Source organism: Bufo gargarizans, chromosome 8 (genome assembly GCF_014858855.1).
Source record: "Bufo gargarizans isolate SCDJY-AF-19 chromosome 8, ASM1485885v1, whole genome shotgun sequence".
In the NCBI taxonomy this organism is placed as follows: domain Eukaryota; kingdom Metazoa; phylum Chordata; class Amphibia; order Anura; family Bufonidae; genus Bufo; species Bufo gargarizans.
In genome coordinates, this window is record NC_058087.1 from 31,571,144 (window position 1) to 31,592,303 (window position 21,160).

Below are 21,160 nucleotides of genomic sequence, written 5' to 3' on the forward strand. Positions count from 1 at the left end.
ATTAGAAGCTACCTTGTCGACTGGTAGATGGGCCTGAAATATTTTTGATCTGTTATATTTGCAAAGAGCTTCTAGCTGCATTTGCAGTAAGTATGACCACCAAGTATTTATTCTTTAAGTGTTTGCTTATATCTTTGTGCAATTGACTAGCAGGGTGCTGTTACCTGTAGTTCTACTAATCCAAGGATTAATAGTAGTCATCTCCAACCTGCAGCCTTCCACCCATACAAAAAAATGCAACCAAGCATGGCATGCTGGGAGTTGTAGTTTTGCAAGCAGGGGAGCCATAGGCAACATTAAAGGAACATGCAACCTCTGAGTTAGGGTACTTTCACACTAGCGTTTTTCTTTTCCGGCGCTGAGTTCCGTCCTAGGGGCTCAAATCCGGAAAAGAACTGATCAGTTTTATCCTAATGCATTCTGAATGGAGAGTCAGTCCTTCAGGATGCATCAGGATGTCTTATGTTCAGTCTTTTTGACTGATCAGGCTTTTCAGAAAATCGTAGCATGCAGTATTTTTACCTCCGGCCAAAAAGCCTGAACACTTTGACTGAACGCCTGATCAGGCTTTTTTCTCATTGACTTGCATTAACGCCGGATCCGGCCCCGTGTGTTCAGTCAAAACGGATCCGGCTTTTGCATGTTAAACCCGAAAAATGTGAAAAAAAGTTAAAGTCCATAAATGGCGGATCCGTTTTTTCCAATGCATTTTTCCATTGTGATCGAAAGCCTGATCAGGATTCAAATGTAATCCGTTTTCACACGTTTTTCCGGATCCGGCGGGCAGTTCCGGTGTCGGAATTGAACGCCGGATTAAAACAACGCTAGTGTGAAAGTAGCCTTACCTTGCAGAATAAATGATCAAGTTGCATAAGTAGCAATTCCATAATATTCCCACTAGATCCAGGACATGCTTCTGCAACTCTGACCCACCACCCAATCTGTCTCATAATAGCATCAACTCAGTTATATTACTAGGAATTGCTATTTGAGCAACTCACTAAACTATTTGTTGCACTGTATACAGAAGAGATGCAGCAGTGATTGTGTTTTCCCTGCTTGGATATCAGGGGCCCAGTTACATTCACATCACTCGCTATCATTATGGTTTGGGGATTTTCATCATCAAGCTGGATGCTGCAAAACAGCAGGTTTTTTTGCGCTATTACTTGCTTTTGCAGATTATTTTTTGGTGTTATAATGCTGCTCTCTTGCTAAATGGAAGACATCTGTATTTTAGATTGAGCGATGCTCAGGTCAGTAGGAGATTTAAGAAGGGAGAACATTTTCTTTCCCTCCACCAAGATGGAAAATTGAAAAAAAAAAAATTTGAAGGCAGGATGTGAAAATGTTTTTTTAAAAACCGCTAAATAAAATTGTAGCGGTCAGCAGCCACTACTAGGGAAAGCGCAAGATTATTATAGAGTGCAATGTATAATATGCACTCCTAGTGGTGACTGCAAGAACTTCTATTTTATCATCTGACAGATCAGAAGATGTAGGACCTAAAGTTACATGTTCTATACTTTGTATGTAGTTGTCCAGTAATCCAAGATCAGATCCAGTGCCCTTCAGGCAGTGCATTAGAGGATGATGCTTGTAGCAATATCCCCCCATAGACCAAAGAAAAAAAAAAAAAAAAGTCCAAAATCGGGCATTGCTCTATAGATTTTTATTCATATATAGAAGGTCTTGGCTCATGCAGTCAGACTTCTGCTCCACATACCCATCTGTTGGAGCCATTTCCGGTGGTTTCTAGCCCATCCTAGGTTGGACACCAATGGAGGCAAATAGCCTCTGCTCCATCCTGCCAGAGAGAAGACACCATGAGCCTCATTGCCAGAGCTGTGCTGAAAAAGGCAGAGCCAAGGTCAGCTTGATTTTGCCTCAAGTTTTTTGTCATTATGCCACCCACAGAGCACTGCTCTGGGGGCACTGTAATTTGACCTTTTTTCTCCATAAAAGGCCAAATTACAGTAAGAGCTACAGGCACCCCCCATTCAGCCACAGATCTACACGTCACCCTATAGATACACTATGCAGACATGGTGTCATGCAGATGTAAGCAGCGGTTGTATCGCTCAGATATAGATGTGGCTGTAGAGGACATATCCACAGGAGGCCAAGAGCCTCCACCCTGAGGCAGCAGAGGTCAGCTATGTTTCGCTTCAGGAGGATTTGTCATGGCGTCTCCCACAGAGTCAACTGCTCAGGAGACGCTGCAATTCGGCCTTTTAGGTCATCATCCCTCATGCAGCCTCAGGGTTCGGATACCATGTAGGAGACACTCACCTGCAGGCAGTCAGCGGCCATATTGTCATGTCAGCAGCCATGTCCTCCCTCCAGATACTACTCTCAGGGCGGCTGCACACAGCGGTGTCATAGAATGGAGGCGGCGGGGATCCTCCTGCCAGAATATAAAAAAATAAAATTAAAAAAGGACTCATACAGACCATGTACACCCAAATCTACACGTCACCCAATGCAGATATGACATGTGGATGCAAGCGGCCGTTGTATTGCTCAGATACGGATGTGGCAACAGAGGACGTATCCACAGGAGCCTCCACCCTGAGGCAGCAGAGGTCAGCCATGTTTCGCTTCAGGAGGATTTGTCATGGCGTCTCCCACAGAGTCAACTGCTCAGGAGACGCTGCAATTCGGCCTTTTTGGTCATCATCCCCCATGCGGCCTCAGGATTCGGATACCACGTAGGAGACACTTACCTGCAGGCAGTCAGCGGCCATCTGGTCATGTCCCCTCTCCAGATACTGCTCTCAGGGTGTCAGAATGGAGGCAGCGGGGATCCTCCTGCCAGAATATGAAAAAATGGAGACTCGTCACCCTATAGATACATCCTATGCAGCCACATACACTTGGCCGCCGCCACCCATAAGCAGAATAGGCCACCACGTAGAGCACACTCTTGCTGGGGGCACCGGCGCTCTGGAGTCTGGCCGCAATAGAAGTCACAGTAGCAGACTGCTACTAGCAGTGGAGTTGCGAGGGGGTGCGGGCCGCACCAAGTGACATGTCTGATGGGGTGATCCCGGTCCAGACCCAACACACATGGCTGTGCAGCCAGCCCCGCCCCTTTAAACTTACTGTCCCAGCTCCCGGCGGTGGCCCCTGCGCTGCACTACCCTCCTGAGCACGTACAGCATCAGGACGTAGTGCACGCACCATGACCTGACGCTGCAGGGGGATTGTAACGATACTGCTGTAGAATATCTAAAATTAGCTGGTCAAGTAAATTGTTCCATGCAACAATCATTAAATAGGTGGCTGGCAAAAAGGAGCGGGTCAAAGTGGGTGGCAAAATTAGCTTTTGCCTAGAGTGGCAAAAATCCTTGCACCAGCCCTGCACATACAGGACAGATCTACACGTCACCCTATGCCAGTGAGGCAAACTGCGGTTCTCCAGCTGTTGCAAAACTACAACTCCCACCATGCCCTGCTGTAGGCAGTCTTTGCATGCTGGGAGTTGTAGTTCTGCAACAGCTGGAGAGCCGCAGTTTGCCTACCACTGCCCTATGCAGACACATGGTGTCATGCGGATGTAAGCGGCCGTTGTATTGCTCAGCTATGGATGCAGCTGCAGAGGACGTAGCCACAGGAGGCCAGGAGCCTCCGCCCCGAGGCAGCAGAGGTCAGCCATGTTTCGCTTCAGGAGGATTTGTCATGGCGTCTCCCACAGAGAGTCAACTGCTCAGGAGACGCTGCAATTCGGCCTTTTTGGTCATCATCCCTCATGCGGCCTCAGGGTTCGGATACCACATAGGAGACACTTACCTGCAGGCAGTCAGTGGCCATCTTGTCATGTAGCGGCCATGTCCTCCCTCCAGATACTGCTCTCAGGGCGGCTGCACGCAGCGGTGCCGTAGAATGAGGCGGCAGAGATCCTCCTGCCAGAATATAAAAGATAAATGACTCATACAGACCACATACACAACAGACAGACCTACACGTCACCCTATAGATACACCCTATGCAGACATGACATCATGCGGCTGTAAGTGGCGGTTGTATCGCTCAGATATGGATGTGGCTGCAGAGGACGTAGCCACAGGAGGCCAGGAGCCTCCACCCCAAGGCAGCAGAGGTCAGCCATGTTTCGCTTCAGGAGGATTTGTCATGGCGTCTCCCACAGAGTCAACTGCTCAGGAGACGCTGCAATTCGGCCTTTTTGGTCATCATCCCCCATGCAGCCTCAGGGTTTGGATACCACATAGGAGACACTCACCTGCAGGCAGTCACCGGCCATCTTGTCATGTAGCGGCCATGTCCTCCCTCCAGATACTGCTCTCAAGGAAGCTGCACACAGCAGCGGTGTCCTAGAATGGAGGCGGCAGAGATCCTCCTGCCAGAATATAAAAAAAGAGGAGACTCATACAGACCATGTACACACAGATCTACACGTCACCCTATGCAGACATGACATCGCTCAGCTATGGATGTGGCTGCAGAGGACGTATCCACAGGAGGCCAGGAGCCTCCACACCCTGAGGCAGCAGAGGTCAGCCATGTTTCGCTTCAGGAGGATTTGTCATGGCGTCTCCCACAGAGAGTCAACTGCTCAGGAGACGCTGCAATTCGGCCTTTTTGGTCATCACCCCTCATGCGGCCTCATGGTTCGGATACCACGTAGGAGACACTTACCAGCAGCCAGCGGCCATCTTGTCATGTCAGCAGCCATGTCCTCCCTCCAGATACTGCTCTCAGGGTGGCTGCACACAGCGGTGTCATAGAATGGAGGTGGCGGGGATCCTCCTGCCAGAATACGAAAAAAAAGGAGACTCATACAGACCATGTACACACAGATCTACACGTCACCCTATAGATACACCCTATGCAGACATGGCATCATGCGGCGGTTGTATCGCTCAGATATAGATGTGGCTGCAGAGGACATCTCCACAGGAGGCCAGGAGCCTCCGCCCCGAGGCAGCAGAGGTCAGCCATGTTTCGCTTCAGGAGGATTTGTCATGGCGTCTCCCACAGAGTCAACTGCTCAGGAGACGCTGCAATTCGGCCTTTTTGGTCATCACCCCTCATGCGGCCTCAGGGTTTGGATACCACCTAGGAGACACTCACCTGCCGGCAGTCAGCAGCCATCTTATCATGTCCTCCCTCCAGATACTGCTCTCAAGGAAGCTGCACACTGGTGTCAGTATGGAGGCGGCGGAGATCCTCCTGCCAGAATACAAAAAAAAAAAAGAAAAAAAAAAGAAGGAGACTCATACAGCGCACGTACACCCAGATCTACACGTCACCCTATACAGACATGACATCGCTCAGATATGGATGTGGCTGCAGAGGACATCTCCACAGGAGCCTCCGCCCCGAGGTCAGCCATGTTTCGCTTCAGGAGGATTTGTCATGGCGTCTCCCACAGAGTCAACTGCTCAGGAGACGCTGCAATTCGGCCTTTTTGGTCATCATCCCTCATGCGGCCTCAGGGTTCGGATACCACGTAGAAGACACTTACCTGCAGGCAGTCAGTGGCCATCTTGTCATGTAGCGGCCATGTCCTCCCTCCAGATACTGCTCTCAGGGCGGCTGCACGCAGCGGTGTCATAGAATGGAGGCGGCGGGGATCCTCCTGCCAGAATACGGAAAAAATAGGAGACATTTACAGACAAGGCGTCGGTGTCTGGATTAGCAGAATTGGGGCTCATGCACAAACATTTTCTCTCCATGTCCGCTCTGCTTTCTTTTTCTGTGGCCCATATGCAGAACCATTCAAGCTACTGGAACCAAGAAACCCACCCTAAATGTGCACGGGCCCATCATGGACGCCCAGGCCTTGTCCTGCAGACTCCCCCTCCCCCACCTCCCGGTGTGCACTACGCTATAGAAGTCTCCCCTCACCTCGTGGAGCCGCTTCTCCGCCAGGACATGAAGCTGCAGTAACGGAGCTGCTCCTGCAACGTCTGAACGTGTAGAAGTCAGTGCACACGGCCTAATGTAGACTAGAAATGGCGCGGCCTTCCCCTAATATAGCCTCCAGACCCAGTTCAACAGGGAGACGGGAGGGACAAACTTCCAAAAGCGCGATTTACCGCGAATGAGTTTTTATCGCCACCTTGTGGTCAAACCTGGGTATTACACGTGAACCTAAACACGTCTGCCCCAGCGAGGTGACCTCATATAATGCGACACTGTACCGACACCTCAGCGTGTACCGCGGGCAGGGTGTCCAGGGATATGCCTACAGTGTTAGTGAGAACGGTTGTGCCCCTGTCTGTTAATTGCTTACCATTTCACAATCATTGATTGCTTTCATTGAATTGAATCTCTATAGGAAGGAATAAAAGGAGAACTATTCATAAATAAGTCATTCAGATTTAGTAACTGCTGTGAAATACGGAGTGTAACTAGCCGGTGATATTAACCCCTTCAGGACATAGCGATTTTCCATTTTTACGTTTTTGTTTTTCGCTCCCTGCCTTCTCAGAGCCATAACTTTTTATTTTTCCGTTCGCACCAGCCGTAGGAGAGCTCGTGTTTTTTTTTTTGCAGGTCAGTTCGTTCTCTGTAATGGCGCCATTCGATATTGCGCAGGATGTAGCGGGAAGCTGGAAAAAAATGGGGTGAAATTAGAACAAAAATGCAACTCCACCAATGTTTTATGGGTTTTATTTTCATGGCGTTCCCTATGCTGTAAAACCGACCAGTGACCGCCACCCTCCGCATCAGCGCGATTAACGGTCATACAACATTTATATTGTTTATCTTGTTAAAAACTTTGGATAAAATGACGTTTTTCCTCACATCGCCGTCTTCTGACCCCGTATGTTTTTATAGTTCTGTCTACGGAGATGTGTGTGTGGGGGGGGGGGGATGATCAGGAGTTTTATTAATACCCCTTTGGAGGGTCTGTGACTTTTTGTTCACTTTCTATTCATTTTTTGGGGGGAGGTGAAGCGTTGAAAAGCGTTGAAGCAGCCATTTAGATTTTTTTTCCGTTATGGCATTCACCGTACGGGATAAATGCATTTATATTTTAATAGTATGATCTTTTATTTTTATAAGGGGGATTATTTGAATTGTTATATATTAAAAAAAAAAAAAAAAACATTTCTTTACACATATTTTTAGATCGCTTGTCCCATAGACTGCAATGAGTTACTATTTCAGTCTATAGGACATTCAATACGTTCCTATGGAGTCCAGGGAGGTGGGATTGCTGTGGCAGCCTCAGATCCTTCAGAGGGCCGGGACTACAACACCAAACAAATGGCTGCCCCGTTCACCACGTGGAGGACCAGTTCAGGCCCCGGGAGTGCAGCTCTCCTGGGGAAAACCTCCGCAGACGCTGTGGCCACAGTCGACAGCGGTATCTGAGGGGTTAAGTGTCAATGATTGCCATTATCGCTGATCACAGACATTAGCCCCAGGTGTGCAAGTACGGTGGAGGTCCTTAAGGGGTTAAAGATGGTAGATAATATTCCTCTTTACCCCCCTGGCTGGTGTCTAGACCCCGGGAACCATCCCTGCAGCCTCCGTATTACCAGAAATAAGATTTTAAAAAAAGATACTTTTATTCAAACACAATGAAATAAAAACAAAGCAAAATCGCTTACAATTTGTAACAAACACTTCATGGTTGAAAACCCCTTTAAAGGGTCACTGAACTTTTATAAGTCATAGAAACAAATCAAAGGTTTAGATTGGTGGGGGTCCGAGTGCTGAGACCCTCATGATCCCTGGAATGAGGAGAGAGAAGCGCTCACATAGCACACGTTTTTCTCCTCGCTGCAGGGGGGGCCGGCTCAATAGAAAGTCTATGGCCCTGTCCGGAATCTGTCACCTGCAGCAAGGAAAGGGTGTGTGCTATGTGAGCGCTTCTCTCTCCTCATTGGGGGTCTCAGCACTCCGACGGCTGCCATTAAAAACCTTTGTTATGTTTCTAAGGCCTCAAGCACACCGCCGTTGTTTTGGTTTGCATTTTTTGCGGCTCGGATGCGGACCCAGTTATTTTAAAGGCTGTCCGTGCAATTTGTAGAGCGCACACGGACACCATCCGTGTTTTGCGGATCCGCAAAACAGTCGTGTGCATGAGGCCTAAGAAATTATCAAAAGTTTTTTAAACGTTATGTGACCCTTTGGGTAACTGAAGGAATAGATCGGGCACCCTCAAACTGCGGCCCTCCAGCTGTTGCAAAACTACAACTCCCAGCATGCCCGAACAGCCTACAGGTATCATCCTACAGCAGGGCATTGTGGGAGTTGTAGTTTTGCAACAGCTGGAGGGCCGCAGTTTGAGGATGCCTGGAATAGATGCTCAATACCAAGTGTGTGTCTCCACCTAGTGGTAGCCAGTGAGAATGCAGGTCTATAAGAATCAGCAGGAAAATATATGCACCTTTAATTTTAGAAACGGTGTTTTCCTGCACTTCTCTGCTTTCCCTACGCCTATATACTGTTTCCCAAACATACATAGGGGTTTCATGGGTGTCTTTTTATGACATGGGGATGTCCGGAATGGCTCCATTAAATGCTGCAATGATGCATCTTCAGGGTTAATTAGTAATGTAATTACTCCTCGCTAAGGTTAACCATAAGTGGGGAACAAGCAATAGGAGTAAGCAAAACCCCAAATATTGCATTCAATATCTGGCACCTGCGCCGCGGCCGTACCTATCTTCAATCTGCGCAGGCGCACTGAGAGGCGGCCGCTCGCTCAGGCCGCTCCATTCTCAATGCGCCTGCGCCGATGACGTCACATCTACACCCGGCGCAGGCGCATTGAGGATGGAGCGGCCGAGCGAGCGGCCGCCTCTCAGTGCGCGGGCGCAGATTGAAGACAGGTATGGCCGCGGCGCAGGCGCCAGATATTGAATGCAAACAGGCAGGGCCAGCAGAGAACGATCCCGTTCCCTGGCCCTGTCAATCACAATGCGGAGGGGGGCGTCATTAGGATCGGAGGATGCGGCTGCTACCAGCAAGTAGCCGCCCTACTTGCTGGTAGCAAGGTAATTTGCATATTTTAAAAATAGCTTTTTATCAAAATCTATAGGACCAAAATGATTATTTAGCTTATGTATAGGGAGCTTGCAGTGTAGGGATTATTAGTAAACCCAAAAAAAAAAAAAAACGGTTTAGTGGGCTGACAGAAGCCCTTTAATCTTCAACATGAAAAAATTTCTCATTTTAACCACATTAACCCTCCCCCAGAACTCCCGCCCTCCCCCTTCCTTGCGATGTGTCTCCTATCCCCTCCGTCACTAGGGCAGAGCAGGGATGACGGTGGGGTGAAGGAAGGAAGACTTAACACTTCCAAATCCCCCATACCTTATTCCATTTGTCCTCAACATTTCTTTGTTTATATAAGATTTTTTCATCTCTCTTAGGCCTCATGCACACGACCGCCGTGTGTTTTGCGGTCCGCAAATTGTTGATCCGCAAAACACGGATGGAATCTGTGTGAGTTCCGAAATTTGCGGAACAGCACGGACAGCCATTGATATAACTGCCTATTCTTGTCCGCAAAACAGACAAGAATAGGACAGGTTATATTTTTTTTGCGGACCACGGAACGGAGCAACGGTTGCGGACAGCACACTTTTGTGGCCCCATTGAAGCGAATGAGTCTGCATCCAAGCCGCAAAAACTGTGGCTCGGATGCGGACCAAAATGGTTGTGTGCGTGTAGCCTTAATCTTTTTAACCAGGTTTAACCATATACTGTATACACACTGGGAGAATTTCATGAAAACCCATCCTCGTGTACTTAAAAGTCTCGCCAAGAACAGTATTTTAATCAGGAGGATTTTTATATACAGTACTTATAATCACAATTGACTTTGGAAAAGTCGCCCAGTATCCAGCATTTCATCGTATATGGAATCACCGTTTTCAGTTTCTGGGTGATAAGTTTAGCCATTGCCTCCCAATATTCTGTTAGTTGTGCACAAAACCAAAACATGTGTAAATAATCAGCCCCGATGTGAATCGCACCGTGGACAATGAGACGTCCTTCTCAACCCACATTTATTAAGCCAAACTGGTGTAACATATACTCTACGTGCGGGTAGCGTAGCGCCGCACGTCACTCTGCTCTTACTAGTGTAGGGACAGGATGCTGCTGCTGTGAGGGAGAGATTAGGAAAGACTATGATATCTGCACTTGGTGTGAAGTCTGCGATCTACAGCGTTTTTTGTTTGTGGGTGCAATGCAACATTTTTGTACCCTGTCCTGAGCCCAGTGAGACTGAAAAAGAAGTTTTCATCCATCTGTTAGGTGGGTGTCGGTGGCCATTTTGTGCAACAGCAGTGCATATGTGCCAGGGGAAGGGAAAATAATATAGGTAATCCACCTGTGAGTTCAGGGACCCAAGGGGTGACATATCCCCATCTTTTTCTGTAAAATACCCCTGTGCTGCATTTCTGAGAGTGAAATATAATCAGTTAAATCCATCTGTTCCATTATAGGGGTGACATATCCATAACTCTTTATGTTAAAAACTCCTGTGCTTAATTTGTGAGAGTGAAATATAATCTCAGTTAAATCCATCTGTTTCATTTATGGTTAAAAAAAAAACTTTTTTTAAGGCAATAAAGTACCTTTTTGCCCTGTGCTGCATTTCTGGTAGTTAAAAAAATACAGTTAAATCCATCTTTGTGTGTGAGAGAAAAAACTTTTTTTTGTCAATAAAGTACCTTTGCTGCCTGCACTGCATAGCAGACCGGGCAATTAGTTTAAAAAAAATGTTGGGTGACATTAACCCATTTTTCACATTAAAAAAAACCTGCTCTGCCTAGTTGACAGGGACCTAAATTTCTAAAATTCGTCTGTCACATTGATGGTTGACATTAACCCATTTTTGCCGGTGAAAACCCCTGCTCTGCATTGCTGACAGGGAACAAAATTTATTAAAAACGTCTGTTATTGATCGGAAGATGCGCGAGTACAAGCGCACGCTGGTAGACGCGCTGCTGATGGCATTCCAACCTGACAGCGGGGGCACAGTGGAAGCACAAGGCGAAGGCTGAGGACGAGGTCGCCAACGCAGCTGGGGCACCGCCAGCACCTCAGAAGGCAGGGTTAGCATGGCCGACATGTGGAAAAGCTTTGTCAGCACGCCACAACAACCAGCACCACCAGCTGATATGGAACGTCTTAGCAGGAGGCAGCATTTCACCAACATGGTGGAACAGTAAGTGTGCACACAGCTACACGTACTGAATGACGGGTCTGCCCCCTTCAACTTCTGGGTCTCCAAATTGGGCACATGACCTGAGCTTGCCCTTTATGTCTTGGAGGTGCTGGCCTGCCCTGCAGCCAGTGTATTATCTGAACGTTGAATAAGGTTTGAGAGATCCGCTCACCTCTGTAACCCTCAAGGTAGGTGCACCAAACAAGATTTGAGATCACCCCTCAAAAAGTAGTTAAATTGTGAATTAAGTATGGATAGGCACTCATATAAGGAGGTATAGGACACACTTTAATGTTACAATAATTGATAATAAAAGATACAGTTCATACATAAAATTTTTTCATTAAATGACACACAATCCTGGCTTGAAACTGAAGCTGGCAGTCCAAACAACCAAGTTGTATAACTGGTGGTTACTCCTAATTACAGGAAAAACGGAGGTTGTTCGGACGGCAAGTCTCTGCTAAGCCAGGCAAAATAGTTATATAAAATACGTATATAAAAAATGCTTAACACATTTAGCTAAACAGAATAAAAATTCATTAGTATGGTCCTATATAGGGGAAAGCAAAAAATGGATGCTTATTTGACACTGGGTATTTGTCTCAATAGGTTTTGACCTGCATCTGGAGATGTTGTTTCACATATGTAGCAGTCTCTATAGGAAAGATGGGCTTCCTTTTTTTTAACTGTTGCTATACTTGTATCAAAGTTCTGTCTTTGAATGCAAATGATGTTTTTCCTCTTACTGCTTGAATATGGTGGTTTGACAAGTTTGACCCACTATGTGGGCTTACCTTCACCTGCGTGCCTCTGTTCGTTCGGTGGGTTTGCGGTCCACAGTATCTGCCGGCGTCCCGGCTCTGAAGTTCACCGCGTCCCACATGTCTCTCAGCTGGCTTGCAGGGTTTGAGTCAGTAGGAGGATCAGTAGGAAGATCGCCCGACGCAGGTTAATGACGTCTCAGGGTTTCTGTCCTTACGGAATAAGACCGTTCTTTTTTCTTTCTTTGTTCTTTATAGTGCACTCTTTATTCATAGGTCATCTGTAGTTCAGGGTATTCCGCCAGACGCGTTTCGAGGAGACGCTGTCCTCTTCCTCAGTGGCACTGAGGAAGAGGACAGCGTCTCCTCGAAACGCGTCTGGCGGAATACCCTGAACTACAGATGACCTATGAATAAAGAGTGCACTATAAAGAACAAAGAAAGAAAAAAGAACGGTCTTATTCCGTAAGGACAGAAACCCTGAGACGTCATTAACCTGCGTCGGGCGATCTTCCTACTGATCCTCCTACTGACTCAAACCCTGCAAGCCAGCTGAGAGACACGTGGGACGCGGTGAACTTCAGAGCCGGGACGCCGGCAGATACTGTGGACCGCAAACCCACCGAACGAACAGAGGCACGCAGGTGAAGGTAAGCCCACATAGTGGGTCAAACTTGTCAAACCACCATATTCAAGCAGTAAGAGGAAAAACATCATTTGCATTCAAAGACAGAACTTTGATACAAGTATAGCAACAGTTAAAAAAAAGGAAGCCCATCTTTCCTATAGAGACTGCTACATATGTGAAACAACATCTCCAGATGCAGGTCAAAACCTATTGAGACAAATACCCAGTGTCAAATAAGCATCCATTTTTTGCTTTCCCCTATATAGGACCATACTAATGAATTTTTATTCTGTTTAGCTAAATGTGTTAAGCATTTTTTATATACGTATTTTATATAACTATTTTGCCTGGCTTAGCAGAGACTTGCCGTCCGAACAACCTCCGTTTTTCCTGTAATTAGGAGTAACCACCAGTTATACAACTTGGTTGTTTGGACTGCCAGCTTCAGTTTCAAGCCAGGATTGTGTGTCATTTAATGAAAAAATTTTTATGTATGAACTGTATCTTTTATTATCAATTATTGTAACATTAAAGTGTGTCCTATACCTCCTTATATTATCTGAACGTGTGTTTAGCACGGCAGGAGGCGTCATCACAGACAAGCGCAGCCGCCTGTCTACAGCCAACGTGGACAAGCTCACGGTCATTAAAATGAACCAGGCCTGGATCCCACAGGACTTGTCCGTACCTTGTGCAGAATAGACATGTATACCGGCACTAAGCAGCCATTGTTATACTGCAGCGCATTTTCTCTTTGTTTTATTTTATATATTTTCCAATGTTTTGGGGTCTACCCAAATTTAAACAAAAAATAAAAAATAATAATAAAATGAAAAACAAAACCAAAAAGCAGTGTAGGCTACCTCCTCCTCCTCCACCGCCGCTTCCACCTACACCGCCACATCCACCGCCTCCTCAACCTCCTACTCCATATGGACCTCGTCCTCCAAGATTAAGATTATTATTTTTTATTTTTATGTATTTTATGTTATTTAAAGTCATTTCCCTATCCACATTTGTTTGCAGAGCACTTGCCATGCTCTTAACCACATTTTGCTGCCATTTGCAGCCCTCTAGCCCTTTCCATGACTTTTTTTAGAGCCATTTTAGTGCTCAAAAGTTCTGGTCCCCATTGACTTCAATGGGGTTCGGGGTCAAACTTTTTTTGCGAAGTTCGCCGAACCTGTTGAACCCGAACTTCCAGGTCTCCGTTCAACTCTAACTCTACGTATTATATTAACCACCTCAGCTCCCCTAGCTTAAACCCCCTTAATGACCAGACCACTTTTTACACTTCTGCACTACACTACTTTCACCGTTTATTGCTCGGTCATGCAACTTACCACCCAAATGAATTTTACCTCCTTTTCTTCTCACTAATAGAGCTTTCATTTGGTGGTATTTCATTGCTGCTGACATTTTTACTTTTTTTGATATTAATCGAAATTGACTGAAATTTTTGTAAAAAAACGTCATTTTTCACTTCCGGTTGTAAACTTTTTCAATTAAAACTACATTTCTATATACATTTTTCTCTAAATGTATTGTTCTACATGTCTTTGATTTATAGCGTTTACAAACCATGGTGCAAAAATGTGAATTTCTGCATTTTGAAGCAGCTCTGACTTTCTGAGCACCTGTCATGCTTCCTGAGGTTCTACAATGCCTAGACAGTAGAAAACCCCCACAAATGACCCCATTTCGGAAAGTAGACACCCTAAGGTATTCACTGATGGGCATAGTGAGTTCATGGAAGTTTTTATTTTTTGTCACAAGTTAGCGGAAAATGTTTTTTTTTTAAAGTTTTTTTTACAAAGTCTCATATTCCACTAACTTGTGACAAAAAATAAAATTTTACATGAACTAACCATACCCCTTACGGAATACCTTGGGGTGTCTTCTTTGTAAAATGGGGTCACATGGGGGGTATTTATACTGCCCTGGCATTTTAGGGGCCCGAAAAGTAGTTTGCAATCCAAATTCGTAAAAAAGCCCTGTGAAATCCTGAAAGTACTCATTGGAAATTGGGCCCCTTTACGCATCTTGGCTGCAAAAAAGTGTCACACATTTGGTATCGCCGTACTCAGAATAAGTAGGGCAATGTGTTTTGGGGTGTATTTTTACATATACCCATGCTGGGTGAGATAAATATCTCTCTAAAAGACAACCTTTCCCATTTTTTTTATACAAAGTTGTCATTTGACAGAGATATTTCTCACACAAAGTTTGGGTATATATAAAAATACATCCCAAAACACATTGCCCAACTTCTCCCGAGTACGGCGATACCACATGTGTGACACTTTTTTGCAGCCAAGATGCTCAAAGGGGCCCAAATTCCAATGAGTACCCTTTAGGAGGGCATTTTTAGTCATTTGGATTCCAGACTTCTTCTCACGCTTTAGGGCCCCTAAAATGCCAGGGCAGTATAAATACCCCACAAGTGATCCCATTTTGGAAAGAAGACACCCCAAGGTATTCCGTGAGGGGCATGGCGAGTTCCTAGAATATTTTTTTATTGGCGCAAGTTAGCGGAAAATGATTTTGTAAGAGAAACAAAATTAATAAATAATCATTTTCCCCTAACTTAAAAAAAAGTATTCTAGGAACTCGCCATGCCCCTCACGGAATACCTTGGGGTGTCTTCTTTCCAAAATGGGGTCACTTGTGGGCTATTTATACTGCCCTGGAATTCTAGGGGTCCTAAAGCGTGAGAAGAAGTCTGGAATCCAAATGCCTAAAAATGCCCTCCTAAAAGGTACTCATTGGCATCTTGGCTGCAAAAAAGTGTCACACATGTGGTATCGCCGTACTCAGGAGAAGTAGGGCAATGTGTTTTAGGGTGTCTTTTTACATATACCCAAACTTTGTGTGAGAAATATCTCTGTCAAATGACAACTTTGTATAAAAAAAATGGGAAAGGTTGTCTTTTAGAGAGATATTTATCTCACCCAGCATGGGTATATGTAAAAATACACCCCAAAACACATTGCCCTACTTCTCCTGAGTACGGCGATACCACATGTGTGACACTTTTTTGCAGCCAAGATGCGTAAAGGGGCCCAATTTCCAAGTACTTTCAGGATTTCACAGGGCATTTTTACGAATTTGGATTCCAAACTACTTTTAGGGCCCCTAAAATGCCAGGGCAGTATAAATACCCCACATGTGACCCCATTTTAGAAAGAAGACACCCCAAGGTATTCCGTAAGGGGTATGGTTAGTTTATGTAAAATTTAATTTTTTGTCACAAGTTAGTGGCATATGAGACTTTGTAAAAAAATAAATAAATAAATAAATAAAAAAAATAATCATTTCCCGCAAATTTGTGCCAAAAAAAAAAAATATTCTATGAACTCACCATGCCCCTCAAAAGTGATCTTTTTATAGCGCCACAGTGATTTTACGGTGTTTTTGCAGTAATCGGGAAAAAAAAAATTCTGTCACTGCGGTGGGGCGGACTGAACGCAAGTGTGCGCACAAGATCAGGCCTGATCGGGCAAACACTGCATTTTTTGTAGAGCCTATAGAACATGTCCTATTCTTGTCCGCAATTGCGGACAAGAAAAGGCATTTTCTATATAGTTCTGGCAATGTGCGGATCCGCAAAATGCGGAAAGCACATTGGCGGTGTCCGTGTTTTGCAGATCCGCGGTGTCGGGGGTCAATGACAGGGGGGTGATCAGGGAGTCTATATGGGGTGATCACCCCCCTGTCATTGATCACCCCCCTGTAAGGCTCCATTCAGACATCCATATGTGTTTTGCGGATCTGTGGATCTGCAAAACACATACGGACGTCTGAATGGAGCCTTACAGGGGGGGTGATCAATGACAGGGGGGTGATCAGGGAGTCTATATGGGGTGATCAGGGGTTAATAAGGGGTTAATAAGTGACAGGGGGGTCGGGGGTGTAGTGTAGTGGTGTTTGGTGCTACTTAGAGAGCTACTTGTGTCCTCTGGTGGTCGATCCAAGCAAAAGGGACCACCAGAGGACCAGGTATATCAGACGCTGTTAACAAAACAGCGTCTGATATACCTTTCAAGGTTGAAAAATCGATCGCCGCTGGCAGGCTGTAGATGCACTCATTTACCTGCCGTTTCCTGTGAACGCACGCTCCTGTGTGCGCGCGTTCACAAGAAATCTCGCGTCTCGCGAGATGACGAGCCGGCGCGTCAAGGAGGAATGAATCGACCGCCTCCGGACTGCCTCGGCAATCCTGCGTTAGGCGGTCCGGAGGCGGTTAAATTGAAGCAAAACATGATTAAAATTATGTGACACTAATCTTAAGTTAGTCATTATTTTCCCCCAATCATCTGGCTGGATCTTTAAAACAGATCCCCAAGCCTTTTGTCTGGGGGAACGTATACCATTAAATAGCGCTTCAAGAAGCAATATATAAAGTGGAGAAGTTTTAAACTTCTGCCCCAAATTTTACATCAAATCATTCAGAGGTGTACAAGTATCTATCTGTAACAAAAATGTCCCCTTTACGCTACAAAGTCCCGAACATAACTAAATGATTTTCCTATTTCATGACGTAAAGTCATAGTTTTATTAAAGACACGGAGGCGAGTATTGCTATCTCCTTCTTTACTGAACCACCAATAGCAGCAAAGAGAAAAAATTTACATACAAGGAACCATAGCAACCAAGGTCCCTCCCCACTGGCCCCTATAATAGGCCGCTCTTCCTCTGTAACTTCCTCTTTCTTTGACACTCTGGTGCTGACATCCCGAACATCCCAACGATAACTCCGAACTTTAACTGGAACGGAAAGTCCAACGCCCATGAAGCGCAATCAACTAGCCAACCTGGCTGAACTGTAGAACACATCCACCGGTAATACGGCATCTTGTCACGAAAAGACTTCATCCTGGAAAATAAAACAGACCATAGGCCTAGGTGAAACAAACATATCAGGACAGAACGTCCGGACGCCAGTTACGCCACTGACTCAACAGGCGACAAAGGACAGAAAACAATAAGAATTGTAATAAATAACATGCAATACAATGGCAATGACAGAAACATTAGGACAATAAAACCTAAATACAACAACATAAAAAGGTCAATAATACCTAGAGGCAATGATACATGACCCCTGTAATAAAAAACCCCAAGGGAGGGAATAGGGTGGGCAATACTTGCCTCCGTGTCTTTAATAAAACTATGACTTTACGTCATGAAATAGGAAAATCATTTAGTTTTACAGCAAGACACGGAGGCTTCGTATTGCAAGTTCAAAGCCCGTCTATGATTGAAGAAAACAAATTAGGTGGAGGACGAAAATAGAACTCCCTGAACGTTGTAACATTGGACCAATCAGCCAGACGCATAACATCCTCCAATCTGGCCCCCGAAACTGCCAAGGCGGTGGCAGAGGCCCCACGCGCAGAATGGGCCGTGAAGACAGAAACGTCAACACCCGCTAACGACATGACCCATTTAAGCCAACGTGCTAGCGTAGGGCTAGAAACCGGACCAAAAGGATGACGCAGAGAAATGAACAACTGAGGACTGGCCGGGGACCGATGCGCCAGAGTCCTGGACTCATATTCCTTAAGGCACGCCACGGGACATAAGACCGGAGAAGAAGGAAAACTGGGGTAGGACACGAAACGGATGCTCGTCTTGGTGCGACGCGAGATGTTAAAGGTAACCCCCTCCGGGGTAAAGGAACGTGCATCATGATCAAGCGCCCTCACATCCGAGACCCTCTTGCAGGAAATAAGGCAAAATAACGCCAACAACTTCGCCGACAACTGCCTAAGTGTGAGGTCAGAGTTCCCGGGCCAAGAGGCCAAGAAGGAAAGGACCAGGGAGACGTCCCATGTAGTGGAAAAACGAGGCCGCGGGGGACGAGACAAGCGAGCCCCCCGTAAGAGGCGGGACACCGAAGGATGCTGGCCAGCCGCGACGCCCTCGAAGCCCGCGTGGGTAGAAGAAATAGCGGACCTAAAAAGGTTGATGGTCCGATATGCCTTCCCCGCCTCAAAGAGAGAGGTGAGAAATTCCAGCAAGTGGCCTACAGGAGCCGAAACGGGATCCAAGTCCCGTTCCACGCACCAGTTAGCCCAAGTTCTCCAGGCTGCCCGGTACGATTTTCTGGTGCCGGGGGCCCATGCACTGTCCAATAGCTGTCGAGTTGCTGCCGAAACTCCCTCGAACGATCCAGGTGTCCGGAGATCCGGCACGCCAGCAGCCGCAAGGACCCGTCCAGAAGAAGGGGGTGTTGTAGACCCAGAGGGTTGCGGAGGAGATCCGACCGGGTCGGGAGAAGCACAGGAATCTCCACTAGAATCCTCAGCAACGAAGGGAACCAGACCTGAGACCCCCAGAACGGGACCACCAGAACCAGGTCCGCCTGATGACGAATCACCTGCAAGAGCGTCCTCGGAATCATCGAGAACGGAGGGAACGCGTACAGACGGGACACCGACCAATCTTGAAGAAACGCGTCCACCGCCAATGCCTCGGGATCCGGACGCCAGCTGAAGAAACTGGCGAGTTGTCTGTTCAGACGTGATGCGAACAGATCGATAGACATTGGACCCCACAACTCCGAAATTGCTGAGAAGACCCGAGGATCCAACTGCCAATCGCTGCCATCCGACAGGTAACGCGAATTCCAATCCGCCTGGACGTTGTTCAGCCCCGGCAAGTACTCCGCCTGCACCATAATGTCCCTGGAGAGGCAAAAGGACCAAAAATCTTTGGCCAAACGAGCTAAAGTTGCCGAGCGGGTACCCCCCAAACGGTTGACATACTGGACTGCCGATATATTGTCCATCCGTAGCTTGATGCACGCGTTGGCGATCCCGTTGGAGAAACTCCGCACCGCAAAAGATCCCGCAAGGAGTTCCAAGGCATTGATGTGCAAGAGGGACTCCTCCGCCGACCAGGGGCCCCCCGTGGAAACGCCATTGCAGTGGGCACCCCAACCCTGGAGGCTCGCATCTGATTCTATTGTCAACTCCGGCAAGAACCCGAAGATCGCTCTGCCGTTCCACGCCTCCAGATTGGCAATCCACCAACGCAACTCCTCTCGGGCCTCCGCGTCCAGAAGCACCGCGTCCGCAAAAGAAGCACCGGTCCGAAGATGGGCGATCTTCAGTCGTTGGAGCGCCCGGTAATGTAACGGGGCTGGAAACACCGCCTGAATGGACGAGGCCAAAAGCCCGATGATGCGGGCCAGGTGGCGCAATGAGAGATGGGGCAAGAGGAGCGCATGTCTCAATTCCTTGCGGATCGTCCGCAACTTCGCCGTCGGCAGACTGAGGGACTCCGAGAGCGAGTCCACCGTGAATCCTAAGAACTCCATCCTCTGAGCCGGGATGAGGCAGGACTTCTCTACGTTGAGGAGGAATCCGAGATCCAACAGCAAATCCGATGTCCACTGGAGATGTTCCAGTAATCCCACCCTGGATTCGTGCATCAGGAGGATGTCGTCCAGGTAAATGATGAGGCGGACGCCCCGAGTCCTCAACCAGGACACGACCGGACGCAGCAACTTGGTGAAGCACCAAGGAGCTGACGACAGACCGAATGGCAGACAAGTGAACCTCCATACCTCGCCATTCCACCTGAACTGGAGCAAGTCCCTGGAACAATTGGCCACTGGGACCGTCAGGTAAGCATCCTTCAGGTCGAGCTTTACCATCCAGTCCCCAGGCACTAGCAAGTCCCGTAGAAGATGGATCCCCTCCATCTTGAAATGACGGTAGCGAACTACCGCATTCAGCGCGCGAAGATTGATGACTGGCCTCATCTGCCCGCCTTTCTTCTGAACGAGAAATATATTGCTGATCACAGTCCCCTGCGCAGGGAACGCTCGTTCTATCGCCCGCTTCTGTCTGAGGGAGCGCAGCTCCGCGTCCACCAGGGCGCAATCTGGGCGCGACAGGGGGACAAACGGGGGGGAGGGAACAAGGTAGGGAGACCCCGTGAGCTCTATGTGAAACCCCCTGACCGTGGTCAGCACCCACGGATCTGAGGTGATGAGACTCCAAGCTTGAAAAAAGAGTCGGAGTCGGCCCCCTACACAAGGTACCATAGAACCCCCGACCTGTGGAAGACTTACCCAAGGGTCTGCGATGGCTGGGGTTGCCCCGGAAGGAGCGAGAACGCCACTGCTGTCCTCTGGATGCGAAGAAGGGAGACGGATTACGTTGGTCCTGGAACGGTGGCCTTTGTCCACCGGCGCCTCTATTCGCTCCGCGGGCCTGGAAACTAGCACGGCCGGACAGGCGGCCCCTACCACTGCCGGCCCGATGAGAGACCCGTCCGTGAAACACCCTGCGCATCGAACTTTGGGCCTTGTCAAGCGCCGTAAAGGTGCCGACAAAACGGCTCATGTCCTTAATGAAGGACTCGCCGAAAAGGAGGCCCTGTGCTTCCTTTCCCGCCTCAGTGAGCGCCAAGTTAGCTAACTTAGGGTCTATCTTGAATAGGATAGACTTGCGCCTCTCAATCGCCACTGATGTATTGGCGTTACCGGTAAGGCAAATGGCCCTCTGGGCCCAGCCCCGCTATTCCTCGTGGTCTATTGGGGATCCCTCACTCCTAGCCGATTCGGCCATCTCCAAGATCTTGGTCAGTGGACCG

General features: G+C 47.5%; 1 long non-coding RNA gene and 7 other non-coding genes across 8 annotated transcripts; all 8 read right to left on the minus strand.

Annotated features, from left to right (window-relative positions):
* Nucleotides 1–1,653: 1,653 nt before the first annotated feature.
* On the minus strand, nucleotides 1,654–6,033 carry LOC122945069. Its single transcript, XR_006391088.1, has 9 exons — nucleotides 5,872–6,033; nucleotides 5,489–5,602; nucleotides 5,095–5,193; nucleotides 4,660–4,770; nucleotides 4,244–4,360; nucleotides 3,793–3,905; nucleotides 2,727–2,811; nucleotides 2,293–2,407; nucleotides 1,654–1,807 (listed from the first exon to the last, which is right to left on the minus strand). It is a non-coding gene; the product is annotated as an uncharacterized LOC122945069 (long non-coding RNA).
* LOC122945911 lies at nucleotides 2,146–2,255 on the minus strand. Its single transcript, XR_006391180.1, has one exon. It is a non-coding gene; the product is annotated as a small nucleolar RNA SNORD89 (small nucleolar RNA).
* On the minus strand, nucleotides 2,580–2,689 carry LOC122945913. The gene has a single exon (XR_006391182.1). It is a non-coding gene; the product is annotated as a small nucleolar RNA SNORD89 (small nucleolar RNA).
* Nucleotides 3,644–3,755, minus strand: LOC122945908. The gene has a single exon (XR_006391177.1). It is a non-coding gene; the product is annotated as a small nucleolar RNA SNORD89 (small nucleolar RNA).
* Nucleotides 4,097–4,206, minus strand: LOC122945914. Its single transcript, XR_006391183.1, has one exon. It is a non-coding gene; the product is annotated as a small nucleolar RNA SNORD89 (small nucleolar RNA).
* LOC122945909 lies at nucleotides 4,511–4,622 on the minus strand. The gene has a single exon (XR_006391178.1). It is a non-coding gene; the product is annotated as a small nucleolar RNA SNORD89 (small nucleolar RNA).
* Nucleotides 4,948–5,057, minus strand: LOC122945912. Its single transcript, XR_006391181.1, has one exon. It is a non-coding gene; the product is annotated as a small nucleolar RNA SNORD89 (small nucleolar RNA).
* Nucleotides 5,342–5,450, minus strand: LOC122945910. Its single transcript, XR_006391179.1, has one exon. It is a non-coding gene; the product is annotated as a small nucleolar RNA SNORD89 (small nucleolar RNA).
* Nucleotides 6,034–21,160: the final 15,127 nt, after the last annotated feature.